The sequence below is a fragment of the Pavona decussata genome, unplaced genomic scaffold, assembly GCF_977016875.1.
Source record: "Pavona decussata unplaced genomic scaffold, jaPavDecu1.1 SCAFFOLD_141, whole genome shotgun sequence".
In the NCBI taxonomy this organism is placed as follows: Eukaryota; Metazoa; Cnidaria; class Anthozoa; order Scleractinia; family Agariciidae; genus Pavona; species Pavona decussata.
The window spans coordinates 619,946-647,798 of NW_028145554.1; the positions used below are offsets into that span (position 1 = coordinate 619,946).

General features: G+C 38.5%; 1 long non-coding RNA gene and 2 pseudogenes across 1 annotated transcript; 2 read left to right on the forward strand and 1 right to left on the reverse strand.

The window, feature by feature from the left end:
- Positions 1-17,120: 17,120 nt before the first annotated feature.
- On the forward strand, positions 17,121-19,574 carry LOC146466727 (uncharacterized; annotated as a pseudogene).
- A 274-nt stretch (positions 19,575-19,848) lies between these two features.
- On the forward strand, positions 19,849-23,837 carry LOC146466728 (uncharacterized; annotated as a pseudogene).
- Positions 23,838-27,156: 3,319 nt separating this feature from the next.
- On the reverse strand, positions 27,157-27,704 carry LOC146466729 (uncharacterized). Its single transcript, XR_014867929.1, has 2 exons — positions 27,588-27,704; positions 27,157-27,274 (listed from the first exon to the last, which is right to left on the reverse strand). It is a non-coding gene; the product is annotated as an uncharacterized LOC146466729 (long non-coding RNA).
- Positions 27,705-27,853: the final 149 nt, after the last annotated feature.

Consider the following 27,853-nt stretch of genomic DNA (forward strand, 5'->3'; position numbering starts at 1 on the left):
AATTATTCTGTCCGCAAAGATGACAAACAATGCAAAAACAAAGCTGATAAAAAGATGGTGCAAGCATTGGATAATGTGCCATATAATGAGCGTCAGTGGGGTCATTGGTTGGCTTAAAATATGATAAATACAAAACAGAAACTGGGTGTTGGGGTTCCAAAAAACGTCAAATGCCCTCGGGTAAAGAGGAAAACTGGCAAGAAAAATTAGCCAATGAGCTGCATAAACCGATAAAGCGTAACTTTACTCGGCGGCGTGTTATTGTAAATAATATTGAAGAAATATGGGCTGCTGATCTTGTTGAAATGCAACAATTCAGTTGATGGAATAAAGGTAACAAGTATCTTCTCATGGTTATAGACGTTTTCAGCAAATACGGCTGGATTGTCCCATTAGAAGATAAAAAAGGTGAAATTGTAACTAAAGCATTTTAAAGCATATTCAAAGAGGGTCGAAAACCAGAGTATCTGTGGACTGGTAAAGGCTCAGAGTTCTACAACAAACATTTTAAAGACTTGCTCAATAAACATAACATAACACTGTATTCGATTGAAAATGAAGAAAAATCATCAGTGGTAGAGTGTTGGAATCAAACAATTAAAAATAAAATGTGGAAGCAATTCACGGTCCGAGGCAATACACTGTATTTGGATATATTGCCTGAAATATTGAAACAGTAAGTAGATGTAAAGAGAGAGACTCAGCTCATTTTTCAAAAACTCGGGTCATTTTAAAAAAATGAGCCAGTTCTCTAAGCGAAACTATCCTAAAAAATAAAAATCCCAAGGTCACGAAAAAAAATAAAAATCCCAAGGTCACGAAAAAAAAAAAAATCCCAAGGTCATGAAAAAAATTCCAAAAAAATTCAAAGGGACTTTCCCTCAGCCTTCGCGTAAGCCGGTTAATGAAAAAAAATCAAAGGGACTTTCCCTCAGCAAGCCGTAATATTTTTAGAGACTGTCTCTGAAAATCATTCTCTTTTGAAATCATACTCAACATCGCCAATCACTATTTTTCCATTTTTCGCAGCATTTGCAATTCCAACCGCGCAAAGATTCATTCCGTTCATCGCTTCCTTTCTTGTGGCGAATTCAAATCGACTTCCGGCGTTTGAAAAAACATAAGGCTTTTTCATTTTGTCTTTTTTTGAAGAAAGACCAAGCGCTTGTTCCAACTCATTCTTCGTGAAAATTACGTTGTTTTTTATCTGCTTCTTTTTCGCTATTTCAACAAGCGAAGAACGAGCAGGTTGCACAATGATTTCATCGCTTTGTTTGATTAATTCAATTAAATCATTCTTTGTCTTTCTGGCGAGAAACAAATCGAAGAGGCCTTTTCCTCTTACTTTCAGTTTCAAATCGAGAAAATCGTTTTCCATTTTAAATAAATATTTTTAAAATTTTTTTTACAGGTTTTTATTTTTTCAACCAATGAAGAAACAATGTTTGTCACACGAAGCAACTTAAGATTGACAGTTTGTTCAGATTTGCATGCGAAAATTTTTTAACAGGAAGTTGATGATCTAATCGTTTGGGACTTTCCCACTTTATTAATAAAAAATGGTACAATGTTTTATTGACAACAGCGGACATTTATGGCCGCTGTCTCTTTGTCATTACAAAATCCAAAAATATGTGTCGGGAAACGCCGTTTCCCAAAATGCAAATTTCACTAATCTTATTAATATGCTTGTCGGGAAACGCCGTTTCCCAAAATGCAAATTTAACTAATCTTATTAATATGCGTGTTTGATGTCGGGAAACGCCGTTTCCCAATATGATAATTTAAGAAATGTTTTTCCAAAATGTTTCATCTTCTTCACATATTTCTCTAATTATTTTCATGTTTGACATAAAAGTACGTATTGAAACTGCGCAGTAGCAAAGTCTTGGGTATTCTCCAAAGAGTTCGTAAAGTGTAATTAAAAAATTACAATAACGAGTTGTAAATCCAACCTCCTTCTGGGTATCTTTGTAACTCTTCTTTGAAAGGAATATTTTTTCCATCTCTCAACAGTTGTCCTTGTCTTGAAGCAAACCATGCAGTTTTCTTTTTATGCGATAAAATCGCTTGGGACAGTTTCCTCAAAACTTGTGCTAGTTCTTCTTGGTTGTTTGCTGTTTCTTCCATTAAGCCTTCGTAAGTCATCCACAAATGTGACATGTCCATGAACTTGATTAAAAGATTCTTGATATGTTCTTTCTTCTCTTCCTTTGGGCTTGATTGCTCCACACCGCATTTTCCTTGAATGTCTTTGAAGCATTTTTCCAGATTCGATTTAATTCTGGGGTATTTCTCTCCAAGATTGGCAAAGCTCTGATAAACGTCTTGAAGCATCTGACTGTTGTCCATACTTTTTTAGCTTGGCAAGAATCACTTACGTGTATGATTTATATCATACACGTGTATGATTTATTATTGGCTGAAAAAAGTCATGTGACAGTTAGGTCATTTTCGAAAATAGCACCAAAGTCCAATGTCCATGGCAACGACCTCGACTTTGAAAAACAGGAAGTTCTAAACGGGAAAGCCTCTGTTGCATAATAATTTCCGAGAAAGTGAAATTATTTCACAGAATTGTTTTATCTCTTGAAATAAACAACGAAAAACCGCCCGCTCGCTTTTGAAATTCAACTCTTAACTCGCTACGTCGAGAAGGGATCCGAGTTCTTTTAGATATTTTTTTTAATCTCCTCTTTCAAGGCATCAACATCAACTGGCTTCGTCGGTTCGCTTTCCGCTTTCAATTCCTTCCTTTGTTTATTTCGAAGACGCTCTTTCATCGAAAAATATTTTTCAACCTCTCGCAAAATCGAGTCAAACTCACCATCAGAAAAAATCCATCCTTCAATGCTTTTGAAATCGATCGATTCATTGACAAAAGCGACGATTCAGCGAGAGAAACCGTTTTCTCGTGTTTTCTAACTTTTCTTTCAAAATTCGCACTTCCTGTCATTGAAGCTGATGATATGAGAGTCGTCACCAATGCCGTCAAACTCAAAGGAACTCCGACGGCAATCCCGATTCCACTCAATGAAGTTCCAACACTGCTTGATGCCAACACGGTTGTTAAAAAAACTGAAACGGATGTTATTTTCGAAGCCACTGATTTTGCTCTCTTGTATTTTTTGCTGACTTGCTTGTAATGAGAAATCTCATCTTCGAGTTGTTTTTGACAATCACAAATCTTTTTCAATCTGAATTCAGCGCCAACTCCGCTTCGTGTGCTCGCTTCGTTCGCTTCGAGAGAGGGATAAAGTTGAGGTGCACTTGGGGCTACGCCCCGGTCGCATTCTGCAGGGCCTGGAATTACATTTTGTTCACTCATATTTTATTAAACGATCTCAAATAATTTCAAATTCAAATCTCAAAGGCAAACCATTAAAATCGATTACCTCACCATTTTTTTCCGTCACTGTGATTCGCAAAGAATCGATTATTTTTTTCCCACCTGCTATTTTTCGAAACGGGCTATGTTTTGATGAATATTCCACTCTTTCGAAAGGGCTTCCTTTGATGTCAAAACACGCCAAAACAGTTGAAGATTTTTCATTGAAAAAATTTTCCATTTGATCCACAATATCGCAGTTTATAAAGAGGGTGTTGAATGAAGACAAACGATTGATGGCAGTATCTCCAGTTTTCAGTTTGTGCCGTAGATGAGATTTCATAAAATTTTTTTTCTGACTTGCGTCAGTCAGGCCAAGAAGAAGAGACAGGTCAGCATCAAAATTAATTTTTTTTCCCAAGAGGATTTTCGATCACAATTGGACCCTTCGCTTGATCAAGTTTTACTCTTATACCTTCTTTTTCAAGTATATTCTTTATTTTTTTCCGAGTGTGTCAATAGAGTAATTTCCGGGATAAATCCTTTTAACAGAAGCAACATTTTTGTCATCATATATGGCGATTTCTCCTCTTTCTTTCAAATTAAACCAAGAATTATAAAAAGAGCAACTGGTCAACCTGATGAACTCAAATTTTTCGATTGGTTCATCAAAGTAAACCGTGTGATCATTTGAATTTGTCAAAACATTCAAAACAACCATTTTCTTTTCAAAAGATAAAAAATGGAAAACTTGTTAAAATGGATAGATTCCCACCCAAAAGAAGCAAAAAGACTTTCCGAACAAGCAGAAGAAAAAGCATGGCGAAACTTCAAAGCCAAATTTCCCAACGCTGACCTCAGCAAATTCGTTGCACAAGTTGATATAACCAATAAGACACACGCAACAGCTCAAATAAATTTGGTTATTGTTCCCGGTCAACATTGGCAAATTGTTTCACCCAATCCCAAAGATTGGTCTGTTGAAATGAAGAAAGCTCTTGTATTTGGCGGCTTTCCTCTCGAACTTATTCTCAACTCTAATCCTTCAAATCCAGTTCCAGCTGTTCCATTTTCAGACAAAATCCCCGAATCTTTTGGGGAAATCCTCAACCAACCAATCAAAATTTTTGTCAAACCAAATGAAAGCTTCACAACAAAATTCAGAGAAATATTCACGAAAACAAAGATCTCTCACAAAACAGGAAAAGAATCAAGAAAATGGCTGAATCAACCAAACATGGACCATTGGCCGCAACAACTCAACTTTGCCTTTTGGTGGGCAACAACAGCATCTGGAATCTCAAGAAATCTCGTCAATTCACTCCCACCTCAAATAAAATCCTTTCTTCTTTTTCACATTTATTTCACAACAAGAAGGATTCTCTTCGAAATGGGAGGAATTCAAAGTGAATCTGCTCTCCCAGGTGATCCTACATTCAGTCAAACTGAAAACAAATTCGACATTCCTTCATACAAGAGAATCTGTGCAGAATTTCAAATCTCACCAAACGCAGATTTCAGATTCACCTTTGGTCAAAATTTTGGACTTGGATATGTTAACATATTTTATCCAGGAGAAGGAGACTATGCACAAAAGCATTGGACTTATCCACCAGCAACCCTTCAAAACCCATCAAGTCAAAGATTCTCCGATGAAGGCGGAACTGACGCAAAAGGAAACAGAATTGATTTCATCAGAAATGATCAAGGAGCTGACAAACAGTTTGAATTTTTCATGCCAAACGGACCTCTCAATGGACTTTCTCAAGCAGGAATGGCAAGACTCAATCAATCAATTGAAGCATTCGTTTATTGCATTCTTGGAGCACAAGTCAACGTCAGATCATCAATCCTTGGTGAATTTGGAGGCGCAAAGGAAGCTCAAAGAGAATTTCTCATCCTCATGGAAGATTTAACAGACAGCCTGACTTGTCAAAAAGCATCCAAAGATTTCAACTTGCAATTGATGAGGCAAAAGTCAGGCTTGATCTTGCAATCTCACCAGGAACATGGTTGATGCCTTCAAATCTTGTTATGAACACTCAAAGCACAGTTGGATACAACAACAATCTGAAAAAAGCAACTGGAAACATCAAACTCGGAGTCAACTCTGATGTCAATGTTGACTTGAAAAAAGTTGGAGTCAGGAAGATGGATGGAGGACAATCAAAAACCAACAGGCCCAATTCACATCCTTCAAATACAGAAAATGAAAACAAAAAGACAAAACCACCGTCTTTGGATTCTTCACCAGTTACGAAAAAACTTCAGAAAGCGAGTGACAGCGAGCGGAGCGGAGCGACATCAAATGAAAGCCAAGAAAAAGAAGAATCAAATCACGAAACTTTGAAATCTGGAGTCATCATTGCAGCATCACTCGGAGCATTTGCCATTTATCGTATTTTTCGTTGAGTCCAATCCAATGGATTTAACTCAATTTTTCACTCGCTATCGCGTGCTCGCTCCGCTCGCTTTCTTTTGAATCTTTTCAACCATGAAAACTGCAACAGCAAGAATCAACAGCCAAGCATTTTTTCCAAGAAATCCAACAACTTGTCCTGCAGTTTTGAAGATGAAACTGACGATTGAACCAATCAATCCAGGAAGAAGTTGACCAAGCTTTTTTCCAAGATCTTTCAAAGCATTTCCAACTCCTTTGGCAACAGATTTGAGTCCTTTTGAGAGCGCATTCACAATCTCACCGATTGTTGAACCAACAGCAAGGAAAACAGCAAAAACTGTGAATCCATATCTCTTGAAAATGTTTTTGATTTTCTCTCGAAGAGGTATTTCTCTTTCTATTTCTTCAATTTGTGTTCCCAGCCTGGCAAGCTCCTCTTCATTTTCTGCAATTCGTGCCTCAATTTCTGCTCTCAGTTGGGAAGAAGTGTTTTCATCTTCTAGGATTACTTTGTCAGTTTCAATTTGTTTCTTTAGCTCAGCCTCTCTTTCATTCAGTTCATCGATTGTTTTTGTTGTGTTGAGTCTTTCTTCAAGAGTATTTCTTTTTTGTTTTTTTGCAAGATCAGATTTGATTTTGTCAACTTTTGCTTGTTCGTTTTCTTTTGCTTTCACTTGTTTCCGCAAATCCACATTTTCTTTTTTTGCATTTTCAAAATCTTTTTGCAAATTCTTTTTCATTTGCTTCAGTCTTTGCAATTCTGTTTCATTTTCAATATTCGAACCATGTTCTTGTTCAATTGCATCAATTTTTGCTTGTGTTCGTTCGATTTTGCTGTTCAAATCTCTGATTTCTTGAGCATTTTTTTGGAGTTCTGAAGCATTCTTTTCTGCTTGTTTCAATTGTTTTTCTGCTTCTCTCAGTCTCTGCCGGTTTTCTCTTATTTCAGAATTATCTTTAGCGATCAAAGATTCAGCATCAGTTCCCAAAGCAGATAATATTCCTTTTGGCAATTGTGGGTTTAATCTTTCTTTCCCTGTTGTTTGCTCTTTGGTCATTAATGGGTAGAATTTTTTCCCACTTTTTTTCATCCTGACTTCTATCTTATCTTTGAAAGACGAAGCTTCAAGTTTATCATCTTCTGCATTTGGGTATAATATACTGAGATCATCCCATGCATCTTTTTTTTTAGGGATTGCGAGTTTCCCCAAGTTTTTCGACCTTGAGTTTCACCTTCAATGAAAGATGTTTCTGCAGTTTTTGGTCTTGCTCCTTCTTTTCCATAATCTCTGTTCATTGTTGTCTTTGGAGTACTTTCACTGGGATTAATTATTTCTTGATCAGAATCTTCATCATCATCATCATCATCATCTTTATCTTCATTTTTATCTTCTTCATCAGGATCAAAATCTTCTAAAGGAATGTATTCTGTCATTTTAAAAATAATATATTAAAATGGAAGTCAGTGAAAAAATCAATCCGAATTTTGAGAAAAAAACATCAAACGCTCTCAAGGCAGAAAGAACTGTTCACAGAGTCACATTCAATCCAAACAAAGCTTCCCCAGGTGAAACACTCAGGATTCCAGTTTCAAAGCTTCACGAGGGAACAGTCTTGGTTCCAGATTCACTCGCGTTGATTTTTGATTTGAATGTGAGTGGTCATGCAAATAATTTTCTTGTGAACAATGTTTCAAGAGCATTGGTTTCCAGATTGAAAATCAAGTTTGCTGGAGAAATTCTCGTTGACACAGACGGTTGGGATCTTTTCAAGCTATGGGAAGATCTTTTTTTGACAAAACACGAATGAGAAAACATGTTGAGTGAGGGAATTCAATCTGAGGCTCTCTCAAAAATCAGATCCAATGCTGGGGACAAACCAACTTCTTCAGTCGTTAAGGAAAACAAGCTCAATGAAATCTTCAAAAACAAATACAGAATCAGACTTGATCACGAAATTTTGAAAGATCATTGAGTTTTTTATCCAAGGGCCTTGTCTGATGAACTGGTTTTTGAATTGACCCTTGCTCCTGCAAGCAGTGTTGTGAAGGGATTGGATGCAACAAAACTTGCATGTGAATTGACAAACATTCAGCTTGAATATGAGGTTATTCAAAGCAAAAAGCTTTCAGATGAAGTCAATTCAAATCTTCTACCTAAAAACAATTTTCGCTTCGAAGCCATGATGGAGTCACCGCGTTTAATGCTATCATTTGATGGCTACTTTTTAACATAAAATTGCGCTAATAATTTTTGTGCTTATATTTTTTTTATATTATGGTTGCGTTTGAATATTCACAGCATTTTTAAACAGGGAGTCAATGATCTCATCGTTTGGGACTTTCCCACTTTATTCATACATAAAAATGGGAAAACAAGCCACGCTTACCGTCATTACAAAATCTAAAAAGATTTGTTAGGAAACACTGTTTTCCAATACAATTCAAATTTTACCAATGTTATTAATCTACTTGTTTGATGTTAGGAAATGCTGTTTTCCAATATGATCATTCAAGAAATGTTTTTCCAAAATGTTGCATCTTCTTCACATATTTCACGAATGATTTTCATGCTCGACATAAAAGTACGGATTGGAACTCCACAGTAACAAAGTCTTGGATGTTGTTCGAAGAGTTCGTGGAGTGACATTAAAAAATTGCAATAACGAGTTGTAAAGCCGGATGCCTCATGGATATGTTTAAACATCTGCCGTGTAAGGAATATTTTTCCATTTTTCAATAATTTTCCTTGCCTTGAAGCAAACAATGCAGTGTTTTTTTATAAGGTAAAATCACTTCCGATATTTTTCTCAAAAGTTGTATTAGCTCTTCTTCGTTGCTTGCGGTTTCATTAATCAAGCCTTCGTAAGACATCCCCAAATATTTCATGTCCATGAACTTGGTTAAAAGCTTCTTAATCTTTTGTTTCTTATTTTCCTTTGGAATGGATTGTTCCCCATCACATTTTGCTTGAATATCTTTGTAGCATTTTTCCAGATTCGATTGAATTCTCGGATAGTTCTCTCCAAGATTGGAAAAGCTTTGATAAACGTCTTCAACCATCAGAGTTTTGTCCATACTTTTTTAGTCTCACAAGAATCACTTATGTGTATGATTTATTTATTATTAGCTAACGGTTTGCTGTTCCTTCAGTTTTCACTATGCATGTGGGTTTCTGATCAATTAACACTGACACCCATCAGCTGGCCTAACAAAATTTGCTAGCAAATTTGTGAAGTCAAGAAATTGGTTAAAGTATTTATGTTGAACCCAAAACGCAATCAATGCAAATTTAATCATGTGACCAAGTTATCCTAAAGCTGATTCCTTTTGTAATAAATTAAGGTTAATCCATCTAAAGCAAGCTTAAAAGCATAACAAAGATAACATTAAAGACGTCCAACTTCAAGTTTTCATGACTGAAATGCAGAATAATTGTATTGTAGACATAATTGGAACTAGATTCCAATTTTTGTTTGATCAGCATCAAGTATTTCTGGTAATTTTAAGGGTGGTGTTAGCAAATTCCCAATGAATGTCAATCAAGATATATAACAAACAAGGAAACACTGAGAAACTAAACAAATTATATTAAACTCACGGTAGCTGGCACATTTCTGTGCCCTCCATTGCCAACAAGCCTGAATTCCTCAGTTTGGCGGAACATGTAAGCACCTAGGTCAACACATGATGGGGCGTCCTTGGGCAGCCTGTACCACAATGCATCTTGGCAGTGGTTCTTGAAGTTGCTTTAGAGCGTCCTGGAGTCACAGAGTTGACCCAGAGTCAAAGCACACTACCTGTAGTAAGGGACTGGCCAAAAAGTGTAGGGTGGAGTGGACCAGAGTATTTGCTAAAGTGGTTAATAAAAAACACATGGCCCACCCCCCCCCCCCCCCGTCTTGGCACAAAACTGATTGACCCACCCCTAAATGAAGGTTAAAATTTTACTGACCCAGCCCGTACTAAACATGGATTTTTTTGGTTGCAATGCAATCCAAGGAAATCATAAACCTCCGGTCTCTTGCCTTGCTTCATGAGGAATTAAGTTTAGCGAAGTACGCTTAACGATACATCGCTATAACTGTCACTGCAACTGCTGGAAGCCAGTTTTTCGAGAGGGATATTGTCATCATTGGAGGTATCAGTCCCAGCTTTGCGCAGAACACAGTCTTCGCTTAATTGCTTGTGGGCTGCTGACACTCGATATCAGAGCCACTTGTGTCTTTGCCAGTGGCACTGTCTTAGCTGCTGACAACTGAATGTGAGCTGACACTAAGTCAAGCTTGTTTTTCTTTTCTTTTCTTTTTTTCATTAATTTCTTTTCGGTTGTCGGATTGTGATGTTCGATATACAGATTAAGGACAGAAACTTTGTTTTCTCAGCAAGTCCATTAATTACAGAGGAGTTTCCCCCACTCCACATTCTCAAGGGTCAAGTTACTCTCCCTTTCTGCTTTCTCCCTTCTTTCTCTTTCTCTCTTTTGTTTCATCATGTTAAGGTATGCAAGGTAATGGATGTATTTCACTACAAGGTCTTGATCTACTGCATACTTCTCAGAGAAAGCTTGAATGTTGCTTTCTTTTTCTTGTGAAGTTTCAACTTTAGGTTGGCAGACAATTATGTGCCTATTCGTCTTAAAAAATAGGATGACCCACATGGGTAACTGAAAATTGCATGACCCACCCATTACCAAGGACGCAAAACTGATGACCCATCCCCTGTGTGCTCCGGCCAACCCCACCCTATACTCTTTGACCAGTCCCTAAATGGTCAGGAAAGAATCAAATAGCAATGAAGGACATAAGCAAGAACAGTGCTGCACTGTACTTAATGCAACTACGCCATACCTTCCCACTGAAAGGGTTTGAAAAGTTCTCTCATCTTTTATGTCCATCTTTAACCAGCATTTTCTTTTAATCTTTTAATTTCAGGTTCCTTTAATTAATATTGGTTCCCTTGCCACTGAAAGGTTTCAATTTCAATTTCATTGTTTCCCGTTGTCTCCCCACATCACTGGCCTAACAACCAACAAAAAATTGCATTTGCCATTACTAGAATTGGCGCCATCCCATATGAAGTTTATCGTGGCAGAACTCATTTACGAAAAAACTGAAGTGGCCTTCGAAAAAAACTGTTTCTGTACAAGCATTTCATTGTCACTAAGTCGTAAAAGCAGCGTCAGTCATTTACTCTACACGCTTGCAGGCCCAATATAACATAACATAACATAACATAACATAACACATAATGTGGAAGACAATCATTCCTAGAATAGATGTCTTTTTCACCCATGCACACCATTTCTTATAGGAAGTGCGCACAAGTTCAGCCTTCCAGTTATTGTAGCTGTTACTGTCATCAAAATGTAACAAGCCACCTCCTTCGCCTTTGCGTTTGTTGAAAGTTTCTCCGTTCTTGTCCCACATCTTTACAAAGATCTGTAAGAAAGGATGCTCGTTGATTCTCCCGCATCTTAACACTCAGTTATCAACTCTGAATTAAAGTTTGATGTGGTCATCATGTAGTCATTAGCCCTCATTGCCGTTTGAGACAGCCAAAGTGACACAAGTCACCTCCCAAGCATCATCAAGCTTGGCCCAATCACAGCTGTTGTGTTCTGTACCACTCAAAAACTCACCATCACAGTGCACTTGTGGACTTCAGCCATCATCAATAGTGCTTTGTGTATCCCACCCGTTTGACTGTGGACTTAAAGCCATCATCGATGAGAAGTCTGTTGAACTTTGGCTCGTCAACACTAAAGCACTTGTCAGCTCTCAAGCATCATCAAGCTCAGCCCATCCACAGCCGTGGATTGGCTTCCGTCTTGCATTTGTCCTTTTACATTTCTTTGCGTTCTGCGTACTCCTTGATCCATGGGGAGATCCTTCTCCGAGGCTTCGCGATGTTGGGGGTAGTCCCGGAGGATGTAGGAGGTGATGGTTTACTGCTAATTTAACCGGCTAGATTGAACCCAGAGGATGTAGGAAGTGATGATTGACTGCTAGGGTTAGCGGCTGGTTCGCCAACACTTTCACCTTGATCCGTGGGGAGATCCGTCTCCGAGGCTTCGCATTGTTGGACGTAGGCCCCAGAGGATGTAGGAGGTGATGGTTGACTGCTAATTGAGCCGGCTGGAGTGAACCCGGAGGATGTAGGAGGTGACGATTGACTGCTAGGGATAGCGGCTGGTTCGCCAACACTGTCACCTTGAGACGCTGCTCCCAAGGCCGCAGAAATCACTGCTACGGCTGTTTCCAATTCGCCTATACTCGACATGGGGCCTTTTCAGTGGCTGTTGCTTGTGTTTACTTAACCAACGTACCAAACATTGAATCTTGATGATCACCCATAAGATCATTCGACTGAGATTTTCACACAAGCCTTTCTCGAACTTGATGGATATTATAAGAAAATGAAATTAGCATTTGAATGACGGAATTCCACTTCACAAATATTTAAACCCTTTTCACCGCGGTATAATTTAATTCACTTGGCAGATAAAGAGAGTCAAATAAGAATTAAATATTACATTCTATATCTTGAAGCATATATACAATGAGGAAGAAACGAAAATTCCACGCTAATTCTAGGACAAATAGATTGAAGAACTCATTCCTTCTTAGTAATGCGCTCAAATTGTAATTTTTGTCATTTTATGGCAGTTTTTTAACGTTTGTGATTTTTTTCAATGGTTTAAATTTTTTAAAATTTTATTGCAAAAAACTATATAATTCAACCCTCGGGTTGCAATTTAGTTTTAATAAAGCATCTATCTACCTATGAAGAGAAAATTGAGAAAGAAAGGATTTATTGTATTAGTGATGCATCATGCAAATAATAAATTAATTATAGTAAGATAAGTTGCCATGGGGACCGCCTGTTGTTATTGTAAACTTCACAAAATCATTCATAATTGTAAACCTTCGGAGAATTGTTAAACGTTAAACTTGAATATCACGCGATGAACTAAACCAGGCACTCGCTGATCCATGCTTAAGCAAACAATAAACATTACAAAAGTAAAAAGCATTTTATTTAGTTTGTAAGTAAAGTGTTTGGTTGTCAATGTCCGACATTTATGACCACAGTTTCAAGTTGTTTTTAACTGGTCTGTGACCAAAAGTTTGTTACACACTTCTGTTGTTGTCAAATCAAGTTTTGCCAGACGTGGAAAGGGTTGGAAAGCCTTAGTCAAAGCTGTCAGTCTTCTTGCGTGACAAGCTGAAATTTGTATATTCTTTGTAATCCACTTGTCAAAAGTTCATTCCACGTGCTTGAGAATTTTTTCTCTGTGATGTATTTGTGATCAACTTTTCAAGAGTAGACCAAGATTTAGGTCTGCAACAAGAGGTGGTTTTTTTTATGTTTACAGGAGAGGATGTTTTTTCTATTTGAAGGGAAATTTCTTCCCAACTTTGTGTAACAAAACAGTTTAAAGCAGGCTGTTCTTGAAGTCGCTGATTTCTTATTTTTGATTCCAGGAATTTGTGCATTTCTTCCACACGTTGATGGGGTCTCTGACAGTTGTGTTCAAACAAGTTGCCAAGATTCGCTTAAGGTTTACTTGGTATGATTTTTTAAGTAAACACTCGCGACCATTTGACCTTATGTTTGTCCTTTATGAAGGATTTCATCTGTGGGATAATGGCCAGCTCTTGCTTAAATTCACACTCCCAGTTCACTTCTACCTGGAAACCACGCATTTTGAAATGCTTGATTTTGCGATTGGCGCCTTCTAAGAGATCTTTCATACTAGTATCATTTACAGGATTCACTCTATCGGTTAGGTGACACTTGCGATAGCCATGCCACAGGCACCCCATGAATTCATAGATGATCTTTTTGGTGAGATCATAACCATCAATGTAATTTTAATCGATCCATTGTTTGCCCCCATTCAGAGCGTGCAGAATTCCGTCACCTGATTGATGATGGATCCATGCCAACCACTGCAGTGCCATGACTGAGTATTTTCTGGCAGGTTGATAGCCTTTTGCAGGAATGAGACGGACTGTGTCTTCTTCTAAGAACTCTTGTCACAACACAAGGTTACAGGCACTTGCAATGGTAACACAGTACTTCAATGGATCTGGGTTGCACACTTTCTCCATTAACTTTTAAACTGTAAGCAACACGGTCTCAGAATGTCAACTTTACTACGACAATATTCCTCGAGTCCCATTTCAAAATCAAAGACATACTCTGCATTTGTCAATTCTTCATACCACCTTAGGAATTCTTGGCGCTCTTTTGTGTTCATACCATCTGGGTCATAGTTTTCAAAAGGGGAAAGAGGCCCGATATGATGCTAAGGTTTTTGTTAAGATTTTATTTGGCATTTGAAGGAAATTTAGAGAATCAGGGAACTTGATTTCAGCTTCTGTTAGTTCCATGGACGTGAATTTCACACCATTCAGGATCAGACTTGGAAGCAGGCACTGTTTGTAGTAATGTTCACAGAGTAGAATTTCATTGCATGCTCAAAAGTTATGCGCAATGACGATGGCTCCTTGGTGAGTTCCATCCAACAACGATGTATAGAATTGGTCAACACAGTCATCCCCCTTAAACATCATCTCAAACCCCATTTCGTCTTGCGCGATGGGCAGATTGGTGTTATACTGTCCATCATCTTGGGGTGATTCTATGTCAAAAAGTAAATATTCTTTCCTTTCCTCTTGTCTGTCTTCTGCTTCAATTTTATGGCTTAGCATCTCGTCAGAAATCTGTCTTCTCTTTGTTTGGTCTTTGCCCCTAGTTTTTGTTTTTGGCTGTGCTTCATGTGATTCATCTGAATCTTCATCTTGATTGGCAATGGGTTTCATTTAGCATAGGGGCCGTTTCTTCTCAATTCCAGCTCATCTTTTCCCCGCACATGTGATCTTCAGGCTTCCGTTTTTGGTGCGACATAACTTTGTGGCATGTTTAACATTTGTAGAATTTTTGGCACACGGACTACCCATCTCTGTTTTGTCGACAGTGGTTCACATAACATTTATCTCCTTTAGTCATTCTATGGCAGGTACCATGTATTTGCCAGGGTGCCTTCTGGGTTATCCTTTGACACCCCTTCGTAAAGCAACATTTACATACCTTGCTACAAGGGTGTTTGGTTGTATCAAAAACCTTTCTTACATTCCAAACACCTGTAACCTCTTCCCAAAAAGCTAGAGGCAGAAGTGATGTTTAAAGTTATTTTTCGTGGTGATACAGCTAAATTTGTTTTTCTTCTTGCGGTCCTTCGTACACAATGGCATTGAAATGTTTGGCAGACAGGGGATGACAACTTGGTATTAGTCAACAACTGCTTGAAATTTGGCAACTTTTGGTAACCTACAGAGACCCTCTCAGACACCAGCCTTTTAATGTAATCGTTGAGCGAGGAGTTGTTGTTTACACCCTTTATTAATTGAATGCCTTTTGGGATCCTTTCCTTGAAAAAATCTTTCAGAAAATCTTTGTTCTTGATGCACAAGCCATAGTTCTGACGGAAGGTTTTTCCACTTCAGGATAACTATGGACTTAACGGTTCTCTGGCATTTGGAAAAACTGACAACGGGGGAAATAAGCCTCAAATGGGCAACTTGCTTGCGGTGAAGAGCCGTGACTCCTTGAGGTACGGGATTAAACCATGAACTGGTACCCAGTGATGAGAGAAACTTGACTTGGGTCCAACAGCGTTTATTTCTAGCACTCGTACCTGGAATGTACTGGTTGTTGCAGATGTAAGCGAAAAACAGTACAAACTGACTGCGTTATATATAATTCGAACAGCTATTCAACTAAAAGAAATACATAGAAGTGCATACACAACTTGTTTGATCTTAGCGAAAGTAAACCGCAAACTATATTTTTAACTCTGGAAGCTATTGTTGCTTAGGCTATTTTTAAAAGTAACTTAAATTTAAAATTCCTTAAAACAATACATTACAAGAGCAGTAGAGTCAGCAAAAGTTCTTGGAGCATGTACTAGCGAAGTATGAATAGAATTGCAAGGTCAGCGAGCTTCTGTCGAAGCACGTACCATCGCTGTTTAATTACAGAGTTTCCCACCTTTAACAAAAACTGCATATTTGGAATTCTTCAAATGAGAAAAACCATTCATACTTTAATCTGGATCTGGCTTTTGCAGTGAAGAGAGCAACGCCGAAAAGCAAATCAACAGCTATTGATGTGCAAAGGTTTGACAAAAAATAACTTGGAATGTAATTGAATTCAAGCGAAAAGTGTTAAAATTGAATAGACACTGCGCAGTTTGAAAGGAAACTAATTAAAGGGGAACTCAAGCGTAATTTTAAGAAAAATGGAAGTCAATTTCTAAGTGAACATAAATATTTTTGCAGGTATGGTTAACCATGTTGATGAGTAATTTTGCGAAAAAATCGAAGCCAAAGTTGGCTAAAATCGTGGTTGAGGCCCGCCATCTTGAATTTTGATCGCGGTAGCCCAAACTGTCAGCGGTTCTTCACGTGACGTCATATCGTGAAACGCCATTTTCAACAGGTTTTCTTTAGTCCGATCTTATAAATATTTACACGGTGAATCTATTAGTCTTTATATATCGTTGGGTTGGAATAATTATGCCTCACTGCTGCGTTCCTGAATGCAATAACTACTGGACGAAAAATTCAAAAGTAACTTTTCATTGTATTCCACGAAAAGATTTGGAATTGCAAAGAGTGTGGTTAGCAAGGATCAGGAGAGACAACCTTCCTCCACTCGAGTACAGCTACGTGTGTAGTGATCATTTCACTCCCGACTGCTTCGAAAATGATCTTAAAGCTAAGTTAATGCCAAAAACGAAGTTTAAAACAGGCATTATACCAGGGTCAGTGCCCTCATTGTTTCCTTTCGGTCCTTAACCGAAGCGACCTAGACCAAGTAGCGAGGCTCGAGCAGAGCAGCGCCGCTTAAAAGAGTTAAGACGGGAGGTGAGTTGAGCTCGCTTTATGGCACAGATATGTAAAATGAATCCAAAAATTAAAGTGTGTATATTTATGGTAAAACTGTTAGGCTGCTGGTCTGTGTTTACTTTTTTCTTTCTTGGTGTATGCGGGTTGTCAATTTTTTGTCATGAATTTGTATATTCTAAATTAGGTTGTTATATTTTCCTTTTCAAAAGTCGCTTTTCGGAAACACAATTTTTCTGTTAACAATTCTTTTGGTATAGTGCTTCTGTCAGTGCTAATTCCCAGGGAGGGAAAGGGGTGGGAAGAGACCCATGAAAGTAGACTTTGAAGGCTGTCATATGGTAAGCGATTTTGACAATATCTACTCCATGTCCCAATTATTGGACGTTTCCAAAACAGTTATGTTTAAATTGGGTGTCAGTTGCCTTGTGTAGGTCAGAAATTGAATTTGACTTCCGTGGCTCCTTGACAGTATATCGAAACGCCACCATATACCTTATTTTTAAAAGTTTGTTCTTCAGTTCCAATTAAAAAGCTGCCTGTAATTAATTCAATAAAAAGCAATTCAAAAGAGGACCAATTTGTGAAATGGTTCATCCTTGTACTTTATTTCGAAATTTTTCCTCACTCAAAGGTTTTGCAACATGTGCATTCCCAAGAAAGCAATGCCAACCGCAGTAAGGATGCTAGCAACTATGAGCAACCATCAACTAGAGACAGTTGTGAGGTGCCCACCCTTGTTGATAACAACCCAACACCAACTGTGGGTGCATGGAACTATGAGCGGCTATCAACTACCAACACCTGTGAAGGGCCCACCCCTGTAGGTAATAACCCAACTGAGGAGAAAACCAAAATTGATGTGGGTACTCAGTGTTGTGTGGGAGCCAAGTATCGAATCACTCGATCAGTTTCAACAGAAACAAACGTTGTAACATATGCTGAAATAGGAATCCAAGTAAACATTGACCCTGAAGATAATGGTGCAAAGGATATCACCCCAGACACCTCTGCACAAGTCTCCCCCAAGAAACCTAAAGGTGAAAATGATAAGCCTGTCTGCAAAAGGAAACTTACTTTATATGAGGAAGTTTATCCTTCAAATGAGGAGCCACTGCCTTCCCCAATTGCTTCCATTGGTGGTGATGATGATGATGATGATGATGATTATAATTATTCAGATAATGAGGGATCAGTTTTGGGTAACTCTGATGATGAGCAGGAATTGGAAACCCCCCATGAAAACTCACCTTGTGAGGAGCAAAAATTCATTGTCTTTGAGTCCTGTTTAAAGAAACTCCTGAAATTCTGCCCTAAATGTGCTGGTGTTATCTCTGAATCAAAGATGACAACATGTGGCAGCATGCTTTCAGTAAAGATAAGGTGCATAAATAACCATGATGACTTCTGCTGGACTTCACAGCCTATGATTAAAAACATGCCAGCTGGTAATCTACTAACATCAGCTGCCATTTTGTTTAGTGGAAACAACTTTTCACGCATAGCCCAATTTGCATCCTTTCTAAAATTAAATTTTTTTAGTCACAGCACTTTTTACAACATACAAAACAAGTTCCTCTTTCCACTGGTTGATAAAGCCTGGACTGAGGAGAGATCCTCTGTTTTAGAAGCTATTAAAAGGGAAGGGCCAGTGAATTTAATTGGAGATGGACGTTGTGACAGTCCTGGCCACAGCACCAAATACTGTACCTACACTATGATGAATGATGGAGGTAAAGTTGCCTATTTTAGTTTAGTACAGGTAACCGAAGTGACATCTTCTAATGCAATGGAGAAAGAAGGCTTTGAGCGCTGCCTCACAGGGCTTCAAGCTGAGGATGTCACAATTAGAAGAATTGCCACAGATCGCCACACATCAATTTCCAGTGCTATGAATAAAGAACACAAAGAAATTAAACACCAGTTTGATGTATGGCACTTATCTAAGTGGGTTGTTAAACAGCTTACCAAAAAAGCAAAAGTCAAAGGCTGTGAAAACCTCTTTCCCTGGATACGGTCGGTATTAAATCATCTCTGGTGGTGCTCAGCAACATGTGATGGCAATGCAGATGTGCTTCGGGAAAAGTGGAAGTCTGTCATCCACCATGTCACCAACAAGCACAAGTGAACTGGCTACAATCACTTTCACGAGTGCTGTCACCCAAGGCTGACACCTGCTGCAGCTCGCAAGAAGAAATGGTTGAAGCCTGACACCCCTTTGTATATTGCTCTCGAAGAAGTAGTGTTGAACCAAAAGCTACTGAAGGATATTGAGAAGCTTACAGAGTTCTGCCACACAGGAGAGGTCGAAGTGTACCATTCAGAACAGCTGAAATACTGCCCCAAGCGTGAGCACTTTTCCCACAAAGGCATGTTAGCACGCACACAACTCACAGCCCTGGACCACAATGCTAATGCAGGATGGAAGCAGGCAGTGGTGCAATCAGGGATACACAGTGGTGAAGCCAGATACAAAGTCAGCTTTCCCAAGACTCAAAAACAATGGGTGGTCAAGTCCGTTAAGGAGAAGAAATCCTATGCACATGTTGAAAGTTTAATGGCTGATGTTGTAAATGCTTGCCGCAGAGGAGGAGTGGACCATGAGCCAGAGGCAGTAATTCTCCCAGAGAACATTTCAGGGACCCTTGCACCAAGCAAACAAGATCTAATTGAGGCACATCGGTCTTGGTTTAACTGATGAGGACACACACAAAGTGAGAGTCAAGTGACCAGATTGCTGCCTGGTTACTCAGCTTGAAAAGGTAATCCAGGATTTTTAAAAGTTCAACAAGAATTAGTTTTTTGTTGTTCTAGGGAAATACTTCAAAAATCTACTTGTAGATGCAAAAAGTAAATTGAAGGCATAACACCTATTGAAAAAGTCTTCATTGATTGGCTGTTTATTTATTTTTACCCGATCCAAGGTCGCTAATAATCCTGGATTACCTAACCATGCTTTGAACAACTTAAGAGCATTTTGTGCAAAGAAAGCTGTGCAATCATTCACTGCTTACATTTTAAAATAGTATATGTCATTGGTGGCTGTTACCCTCTTGCAGGCTCATATGCTGCTTACAGCCTACTTGATTCACAGAAGGGAAAACCATTACAAATGCACTAATGAGAGTTGAAAAGATTTTTTTTTTCATAACATCTATATTTCTTAGAGGGGACTTTTATATGATGTGGGAGTAGAAGGCTTGACCTGTAGTTAATTCATACATGTCTATATATAATTACATATATATATATCTTTTTGGCCTGGATCAGCTGCCTAAACTTGATATAGCTTGTGCTTTTAACTTCTGGTTAAAAAAAGCACTAAAGTTTTGCACATTCTGACAGAGACAAAGACTGTTTGTTTCTATTTTGCTTATCTAATAGATGTGGTATTTACTACAAAACCCCAGCCTTCACTATGCCACCTTCAGATTAATATTTCAACACTTGATAAACAATTTTGGAGAAACTGTTAATGATTACTCATCAGGAAAATGAAATCCCTCAAATAGAAATTCCTCCTCCAGCCCTGGAGGAGGAAAGTGGGCCCAAATACAACAAACTGCACAAGAGGGCAATGGCACCCTAATTTCCTTGCCAATAATTCCCCAGCACCAGCGTACAAGCTGGCGGTATGCAATATGTCTGTTAAGTTTGTGATCTGGACCATCATAGGACTGGTCATATTGTTGCTTATATTGATACCAGGCTGCCTGTAACACCCATCTATTAAGACATACAGCTTGAAAACCTGGATGCTCAGTGATACAAGATTGTGGTTCTTCACATGCACCCACTTCTACTGCCTCTAAATTCTTTGCCACAATCGGTGGAAACTCTAAGCAACACTGGCATTCCGCTGCAGTTGGCAATCGCTGACAATTTTCACATAAGCACCTGAGCAAACATCAAAGGGACAGTATCACTATGGGAATTATCCCTGATATTTTGACCGTAAATTTTGTAAAATAATTAATTAATTTTGAGTAGCTTTTTCATTCATAAATTGCTTCTGGATCACCAGTGAGTTAAAATCGCGAATATTTAAATGTTTACCGTTAAAGAATTTTATAAAGGCGAGTATCTTCTCAGCTTGATCTATGTCGATCTACATTTATATTTATCGTAAATTGTTTGACCACACCAGCCGTTTGACAGCTGAGTTATGTTTTAAGTTCAAAGGGAATCGTTAGAGAAAGAACGTGTGTGGGCAAAAACAAAATTTTGAAATACCAATAAGCTGTATCTTTCACAAATAAACACAACTATATGCACCTCCGGTTTACAATGTTCTTTTATTCCCAAATACCTCGGGTTTTTGTGCCACATAGTCACGTCCTATTAGAGTATTAAATAAATAACGAGAACTGCCTTTGCCCATTAACATCACACAACCTCGAGTGTTCCATATCACATTTCGTAGCTCTTAGCAGTCTAAATTTGCAGTATGGGCTTCATCGTCTTGTTCTGGTGGATGTACGATGTCTTCCACCTCTTCACCCAACGAAAACTCCGGCTCGAACTGGTAGGGCCTGATTGAACTTACATTTATGGGATCCACGCTTTCGTCACCGCTAGAAAGACTCAGATCACTAGAAATTGACGCAGTTTCTTCCTCATGAACAGAAGACATCATATGGTCGTACTATTCCAAAATGAAAGTAAAATATTGGTCCAATATAAACTCTTCTGACCGCTTGCAAAGCAAAACAGTGAGCGTCGCGTTGCTTTCGCTTCTGCAATCATGATATGACGTCACATCGCAATCCGCTGACAGTTTCTGCTACTGCGGTACAAGGCCAACATGGCGGACCGGGTCTGAAGTTTTGCCGTGTTTTTTTGAGCACCTTTCATGCTGGGAGAAGTACTTAAAATTATTGAAGGATTTATTTACATTTTCACTGAAATTAGGCCGATAGATTAACTTAACTAAAGTAATTGTTTGGCGAAATAGTACTTTTAGAAACGATCCCAAGGAGCAGTTGTGTAGTAAGTCAATGTTCCGGTAAGCACTCTAAATAGTTAGTTCGTTGTCCGAGGAGAACAAGTACTGTTGGCTTTTATAGGCTTATTGTTTAGCAAATAGCGCAAAACATGAAAACAAAGCAATTAATTGACAAGTTCCCTTTACGGGTGACTGCAGCTGAATGTAAACAATCAGAGCTGCGTAATCATTGAAGTGAATCTAATAGCAGCTCCTGGCAAAAACTGACAACAGAGCCTGAAAAGACTATTTTTAAACAAAAGCATCGATTTAAAACTATTTATAGAAAGTTTAAGCTAAATGCATATGCGAGCTTAATTACAACTTTCTCAACTCGACCGACACTAGACTAGCTGTTACAGCTGATACTTTTCTAACACTCCTCCGAATTCAAATTTGAGCCGTACGCGGCAAACAAAGATAGACAAAAAAACGAATCGTGAAATCGCTACAAGGGTCGTGGGATGAGTTGAGCAAGTTTGAAAATTAGATATTGTTCTTTACAAATGATAGTTTGTGCAGGGTTTTGTTTGCACTTAAGAACAAGTTTCTCGTGGGGTTCCTCACCCCAGGTGGTGTCTTTTCATCCAGTCGGCGTACGCGAGTGCTTTTTGTTTGGTAGTGAAAGGCCGGTCGGCTGGAATCAGTTCCCTTGCTGGGGGATAGTCAATGTCGTCCAAAGTCCGTACAATTATCAGTACCGCCATATCTGGTATATCGCTTACTCATGTGGTGATCAGATCGCGGATATACCGCCCCTTGGTCCACAGCGTGATGGTGAGTGGAACGGGACAACCGTCTTCAAACGTGTCCAGGAATGTATCCTGAAGATAGTTAAGTAGGGCAGTGTCCATCGCACACTGCGGTAAGCCGCTTGAATGAAGTGGCCAGCCATGGAGCTGGGATTGGAAACGGTAGGTCCGCAAGGCATCCCTGCTATGTGTAAATAATTCTGTGCTGAACTGGCACTGGCGGTAGACTTGATTCCAAAGAGACGCAAACGCCACTGCTTTCACAAAGAAGGGCATCTTGCCATGCTGAAAGCCATCAATTACTACGAGTTGGCAGGTATACGATGTCCTTCCAAGGCCCCCAAGGTTTCAACGAAATCATTTGTAAATATTGAAATGTCCCTGTATAAACAGCATAAGTAATTAATTACCCAGCCTTGTAGGAGCCATTTCTTCGAACGATGCCTGCGTTTCAGCGTTGAGGGTTAACAGCATCCTTCCAAGAATCGCTGAGACGCCTTCTAATACTGGATCTGCACGCACTTTATGATAGGATCTTAAGCTGGACTGGCAACTAAAAGAATAAATGGCCAGATCAAGAAGATCTGAAATTAATGCCGGTACAAGTTTACTCTTCGACGGCTCCGTTTGCATAGCCGCAGAAGACGTAGATGAGGACGCCATATTCCCAACAAGTAGAAGGTGACAAGAATTATCCCCAGGACCTTTTCCGCATTCAAAATGACAGAAAAGACCCTGGTAACAAGTAAGCGTTCCCAGGGCAACGCGAGTATGCGTTCCTAGGACCGTTCCCAGGGCAACATGAGTAAGCGTTTCCAGCGTCTTCAGTCCGATCTTCACAACTGTGATCTCAACATGTTGTCAAACCGTTTGTCTTTTCTTAGACCACTCTACAACTTAGCTGTCTGGCAGTTTATTCTAATGTTAGGATTTGTGAAGAAACTAAAAAGGAACACGTTGGATCTAAAATTCACCTGGAAAATGCACAAGGTTGTGGCAAATTTTGTATGCAAACTGTTGGACGCAACATGCAACGTGAAAGCGAGGATGGAGGAAGAAGAGGTAAAAACGGCAACAGAGGGTTGCCAACCAGGAGAGAGCAACAAAAAAAATGATTGAGTGGTGCCAAGATCAATGGCGAAGAAAAAAACCAGCCTACCCTAAAGAGGACTGTGCCTTCTTCGTAAACGAGCCCTGTACCATGCCTTGCTATGACATGTCAGTTTGCTTCAATTGCGGCGTCCCTTGCCCCGAGTCCAGAACTGAACTGTCAAAAGGTATACCTATGGAAATGTCTACCGCACACGCCCTTTTGAACTTCGAGGAAATTCACAAGGACGTGGATGACGGCAATGACGGATCGTCGTCATCGTTGAATGTTTCAGAGAACAATTCAAGTGAAGAAACATCAAGAATGATCTTAAGGTCGTCTCGCAACAACTAATGCTGTTCTGCGCTTTGCTGCCCTCTGAAAGCAACACTTCTGAACTTTGTTCTTGATTATACACTTATTTATCATATTTCATCATGTTTCTGAAAGGGCCATATTGTAATCATTGTTTATGTTACTACTAACAGTACCAGTGGTGCGTTTCTCAAAAAGCTACACAGTTGAGTGAAATGTGATTATTTCTTGTTCTTAAAGTGTTTTCAGGTGACAAATTATCTTAGTAGTTTCTACGTTTCACAGTGATTGCATGAGAAGTTAATTGAGTTCAAATATTAGAGAATATGTCAATTTTAAACGTGGCGAATCGACTGAACTGCAGTGTAGCGAAACGAGCGGTAACCGCTTTGAGAAACGCATGCCAGGTGATAAGGAAACTCATAATATTATAAATAGTGACAGATGGTGCTTCCTTTGTGGACACCACCTGAGGAATTTACATGTTAAGGATATTGAGCTGAAAAAAATGTCAATGACTATTTGTCAATCTACTGATTTTCATTTTTGACTCATTTAAGAGTGACAGAAGATTTAAAGTAGCTACTAAAAATTTAGTAGTAAAAATTAATTTGAGCCATAGCCAGAAAATGAGATTCTGTCAAGTTTGGAGGGGATTTTACTATATGTATGAGAACCAGACATGTAAATTTGTTATGGAGTCCCCTGAACTCACGACTAAACAGTTTAAAGGGGAGGTCTGGTTGAATGTTGTGTTTTGATAATTTAAGCTAATTTTTCATTCATTGGACTTTTCAAATGATCACATTCACACCTGTAATGGATTTGTTAACTTTAAGTTACTTGCATATTGATTAAAAGTTACTGTAATTATTATTGGGCGAAATTATAAAGAGTACAGGAAAAGCAAAAAGGATGCAGAAAATTGCCTTTGGAACACAGAAACCAATATATTTCAGAAAGCCCTATAACTAAAAACAACCAGACAGACTAAGAACCCTTGGGCTGAGAAATAAATGGCGTTATTAAGATCATTCCTATTGCAAGCTACCCTGATAGTGCCTCAAACATCCATCCATAGTTACTTGAGGGACTGGTTATGAAACCTTACCATGAAAACAATGGTGCTGCAGTTTATGTTGGAAGGGCCGCGACCCTGCAAATCCTTTGTTTTAACATTCACGCCACAGGTGAATATATTAATTTCGATTGGTCAGTTACTCCAACACTTTCCAAATTGCATTGTTGTTTGTGCAGGGTCAAGGCAAAAAAGGCAAACAAAAACATGTAACAAAAAAGGTTTGTCAGGTTTCTTAACTATTGCCTTCAATTAACTATGATCCATCCAAGCATAAGTAAATACTTGAGTGGTCCCCTGGGTCTGGATTCACAAAATCTTCGCAACAACAAAACTAATACAATCCATGCTACCAATGCTATAGGGTCGACATGACTAGATTTTTCTTTTCCTTAAAACTTTAGGCACTAACCAAAATGTAAAGCCTGGGTGGTCGCTTATGAGAAGTTACGAATGTGACCAGGTAAGAGACTAGGAAATATTTGGTAGTTTGGAAACAAGGGGAATGACTGCAAGAGGTATCCTTAAATACTTTTATTTTTTATCTTCTAAGACATATCTTAAGAGGCTTAGCAAATCAATCACTACAGGGCACTTTTTTATTATTAAAGTAAAGAAGTACTTCATTATGAAAAGTATAACATACAACAATTTGCAAATGAGCGCAATAGTTCAAATGTTGGCTCAAATGTGATTTATTTCCTCTGCTTTTTAGTTTAGAAGCCCACTTAACATTTGTTTCCAATCACAATAATATTTAGCGTGAAGATTCCTGAACAATCTACACAAAATCTGAATTTCCCTACTCCATAAACTATGAGTAGCCTGGTACTAGTGAAGGATTGTGGGATTGTTTGGGTAGATGGAAAATGACAAATATGCCATTTTTGGCGTTTTCAAAGCCAGAAGCATTGCTCTGTGAAGCAGAATTAACAAGAGCAAAGCTAGTCAGGCGTTGAAAACATCAAAAAATGACATGTTTGTCATTTTCTGTATACCCAAGCAATACCACAATCCTTCACAAGTACCAGGTTACTCATAGTTTATGGAGTGGGGAATTCAATTGTGCCATCAGTTGAAAACATTGCAATAATTATTAATTTCATGAAAGATTATTATGGTATTTTTAGAAACGCGTTTTGCAGTTTTTGCTACCATTAATCATCTTACCAAACTGCTCAGATCACTGACACTTCATTGCTGGGTCCAAAAGGCCCCGTTAGTGAGTTTGATTGGTAGATTAAATTGTCAGTCAAATTATTTGTTTCTCTATTTCAAGGTTCATTGATTGTCGTCATTACTTTGTTGCAAAAAAAAAAATGCAATTGGCCATTTTACAGTTGTTTGTTTAGTGACATGGACTTGGATTGGAAGCAAGGCTGGGGGTGACCTTGTTTTAATAAACACCTCGCTGCTTTTCATATGTAGATCATGCTGTTCTTATGCTAACTATAGTTTGCATTTACATATAAGAAACAGTGACGTTTGTATCAAAACAAGGTCACCCCCAGCCTTGCTTCCAATCCAAATTAGGCCAGTTACTAAAAAATAAAACTGTAAAATGACTTATTGGAACTTGGTGATTGAACTTCAGAGTTCATATTTGTATTTAAAGGTGCAGTAAAAGTTATCATTTGTACAAATCCTGTTTTAATACTTTCTCAAACTGTGGTGTAAATAGACCAAAAAGGACTATTCTGTGAGTGAGGCTATTCAAAGGCAATTAACTTGTTTTGTTTGATCAGGAATTATTCATCGTTACATGCCGCATAACTTCCCTTTTCTGTTCATTTTAAAACAACTCCAGAACGTACATAGATCCTGCTTCATTCATATTCACCCTCTAGTCAAAATTTGAACGATATATGTTTACGAAATATGGATGTTCATGTTTGCCCCTGTCATACTGTTTTTAACTACAGTTTTCTATGCTGTCTGTTACACTCAAAATAGACTGTTTTTATAGCCATCATTGTTTGCAACTCATACATCGTGTATCCCACCAATTTAATTTACAATGTAAGTAAACATTGGCCCCCATCAGGTAGACATAACCATTAGATAGATTTAGAATCACATTTATGGCAAACAGCAAATGGCCGATTCAAGATGACAATTCCTTAAATTAGGAAATGAACATGCATTTAAAAACTGTGCAAAATCATTATTATGGACGAACCTAACATGAAACTTCTTATTTTTGTGTCAGCATAATGAGCAGTAAATGACAAGTGAAAGGGAAAACTTTGTCATGTGGTACAAATATTTCATTTGCCAAAAACGTAATCTCTTGGTTATCTCAGGGGTTTGAACATCCACATTTTTTGGTCTGACACCGGTTGTCCATCATGGTGTTCTTTTATCATTTCCGCTCTTGCGTCTTGTGTGTACAGTTCAAAACTGTTGGACTTCCTGAAAGATAAAATGGAACACAATAAAGTCAATTTCACTGATTTCAGCTATAAAAGGCAAAACTAGAGTAAAGCAAAGTAGCTATCAGTCAGTTATGCAAGTCATTATAATTAAAATTAAATTATACTATGGCAGGTGTAATCCTAGCATTTTGATTGGTCTTGAGAATTTTGTAATTTGAGTATAGATGCACAAATGACATCATAAGGCAAAGAAAGTAAACAAAAATAGTGTAAAAAACAAAGTAATAGATTTATACATAAGTCTTGAGATTTCATCACTGCAATGTTAAAATCTGCATCATCTCACATACCATCTGCCTGCCCTTTTGATTGAGCTGTCATTGGCCCACAGCTTGCGGCCCATCGGGCTGCAGACCGTCTAATGCTATGTGTGGTATACTCTTTGCCAAAAAGAGTCTTTGACATCTGAAACAATATAAAAGTATGCTGCCATCAATAAAATAATGATATCCAGAACGATTACTGCAAGTACACTGTCCCAGAGAAAATAAATTTGGTGCCCTAGGTTGCATCCCCATGTACATCTCCTATCCCTTCAGCTTCTAAGAACTTACAT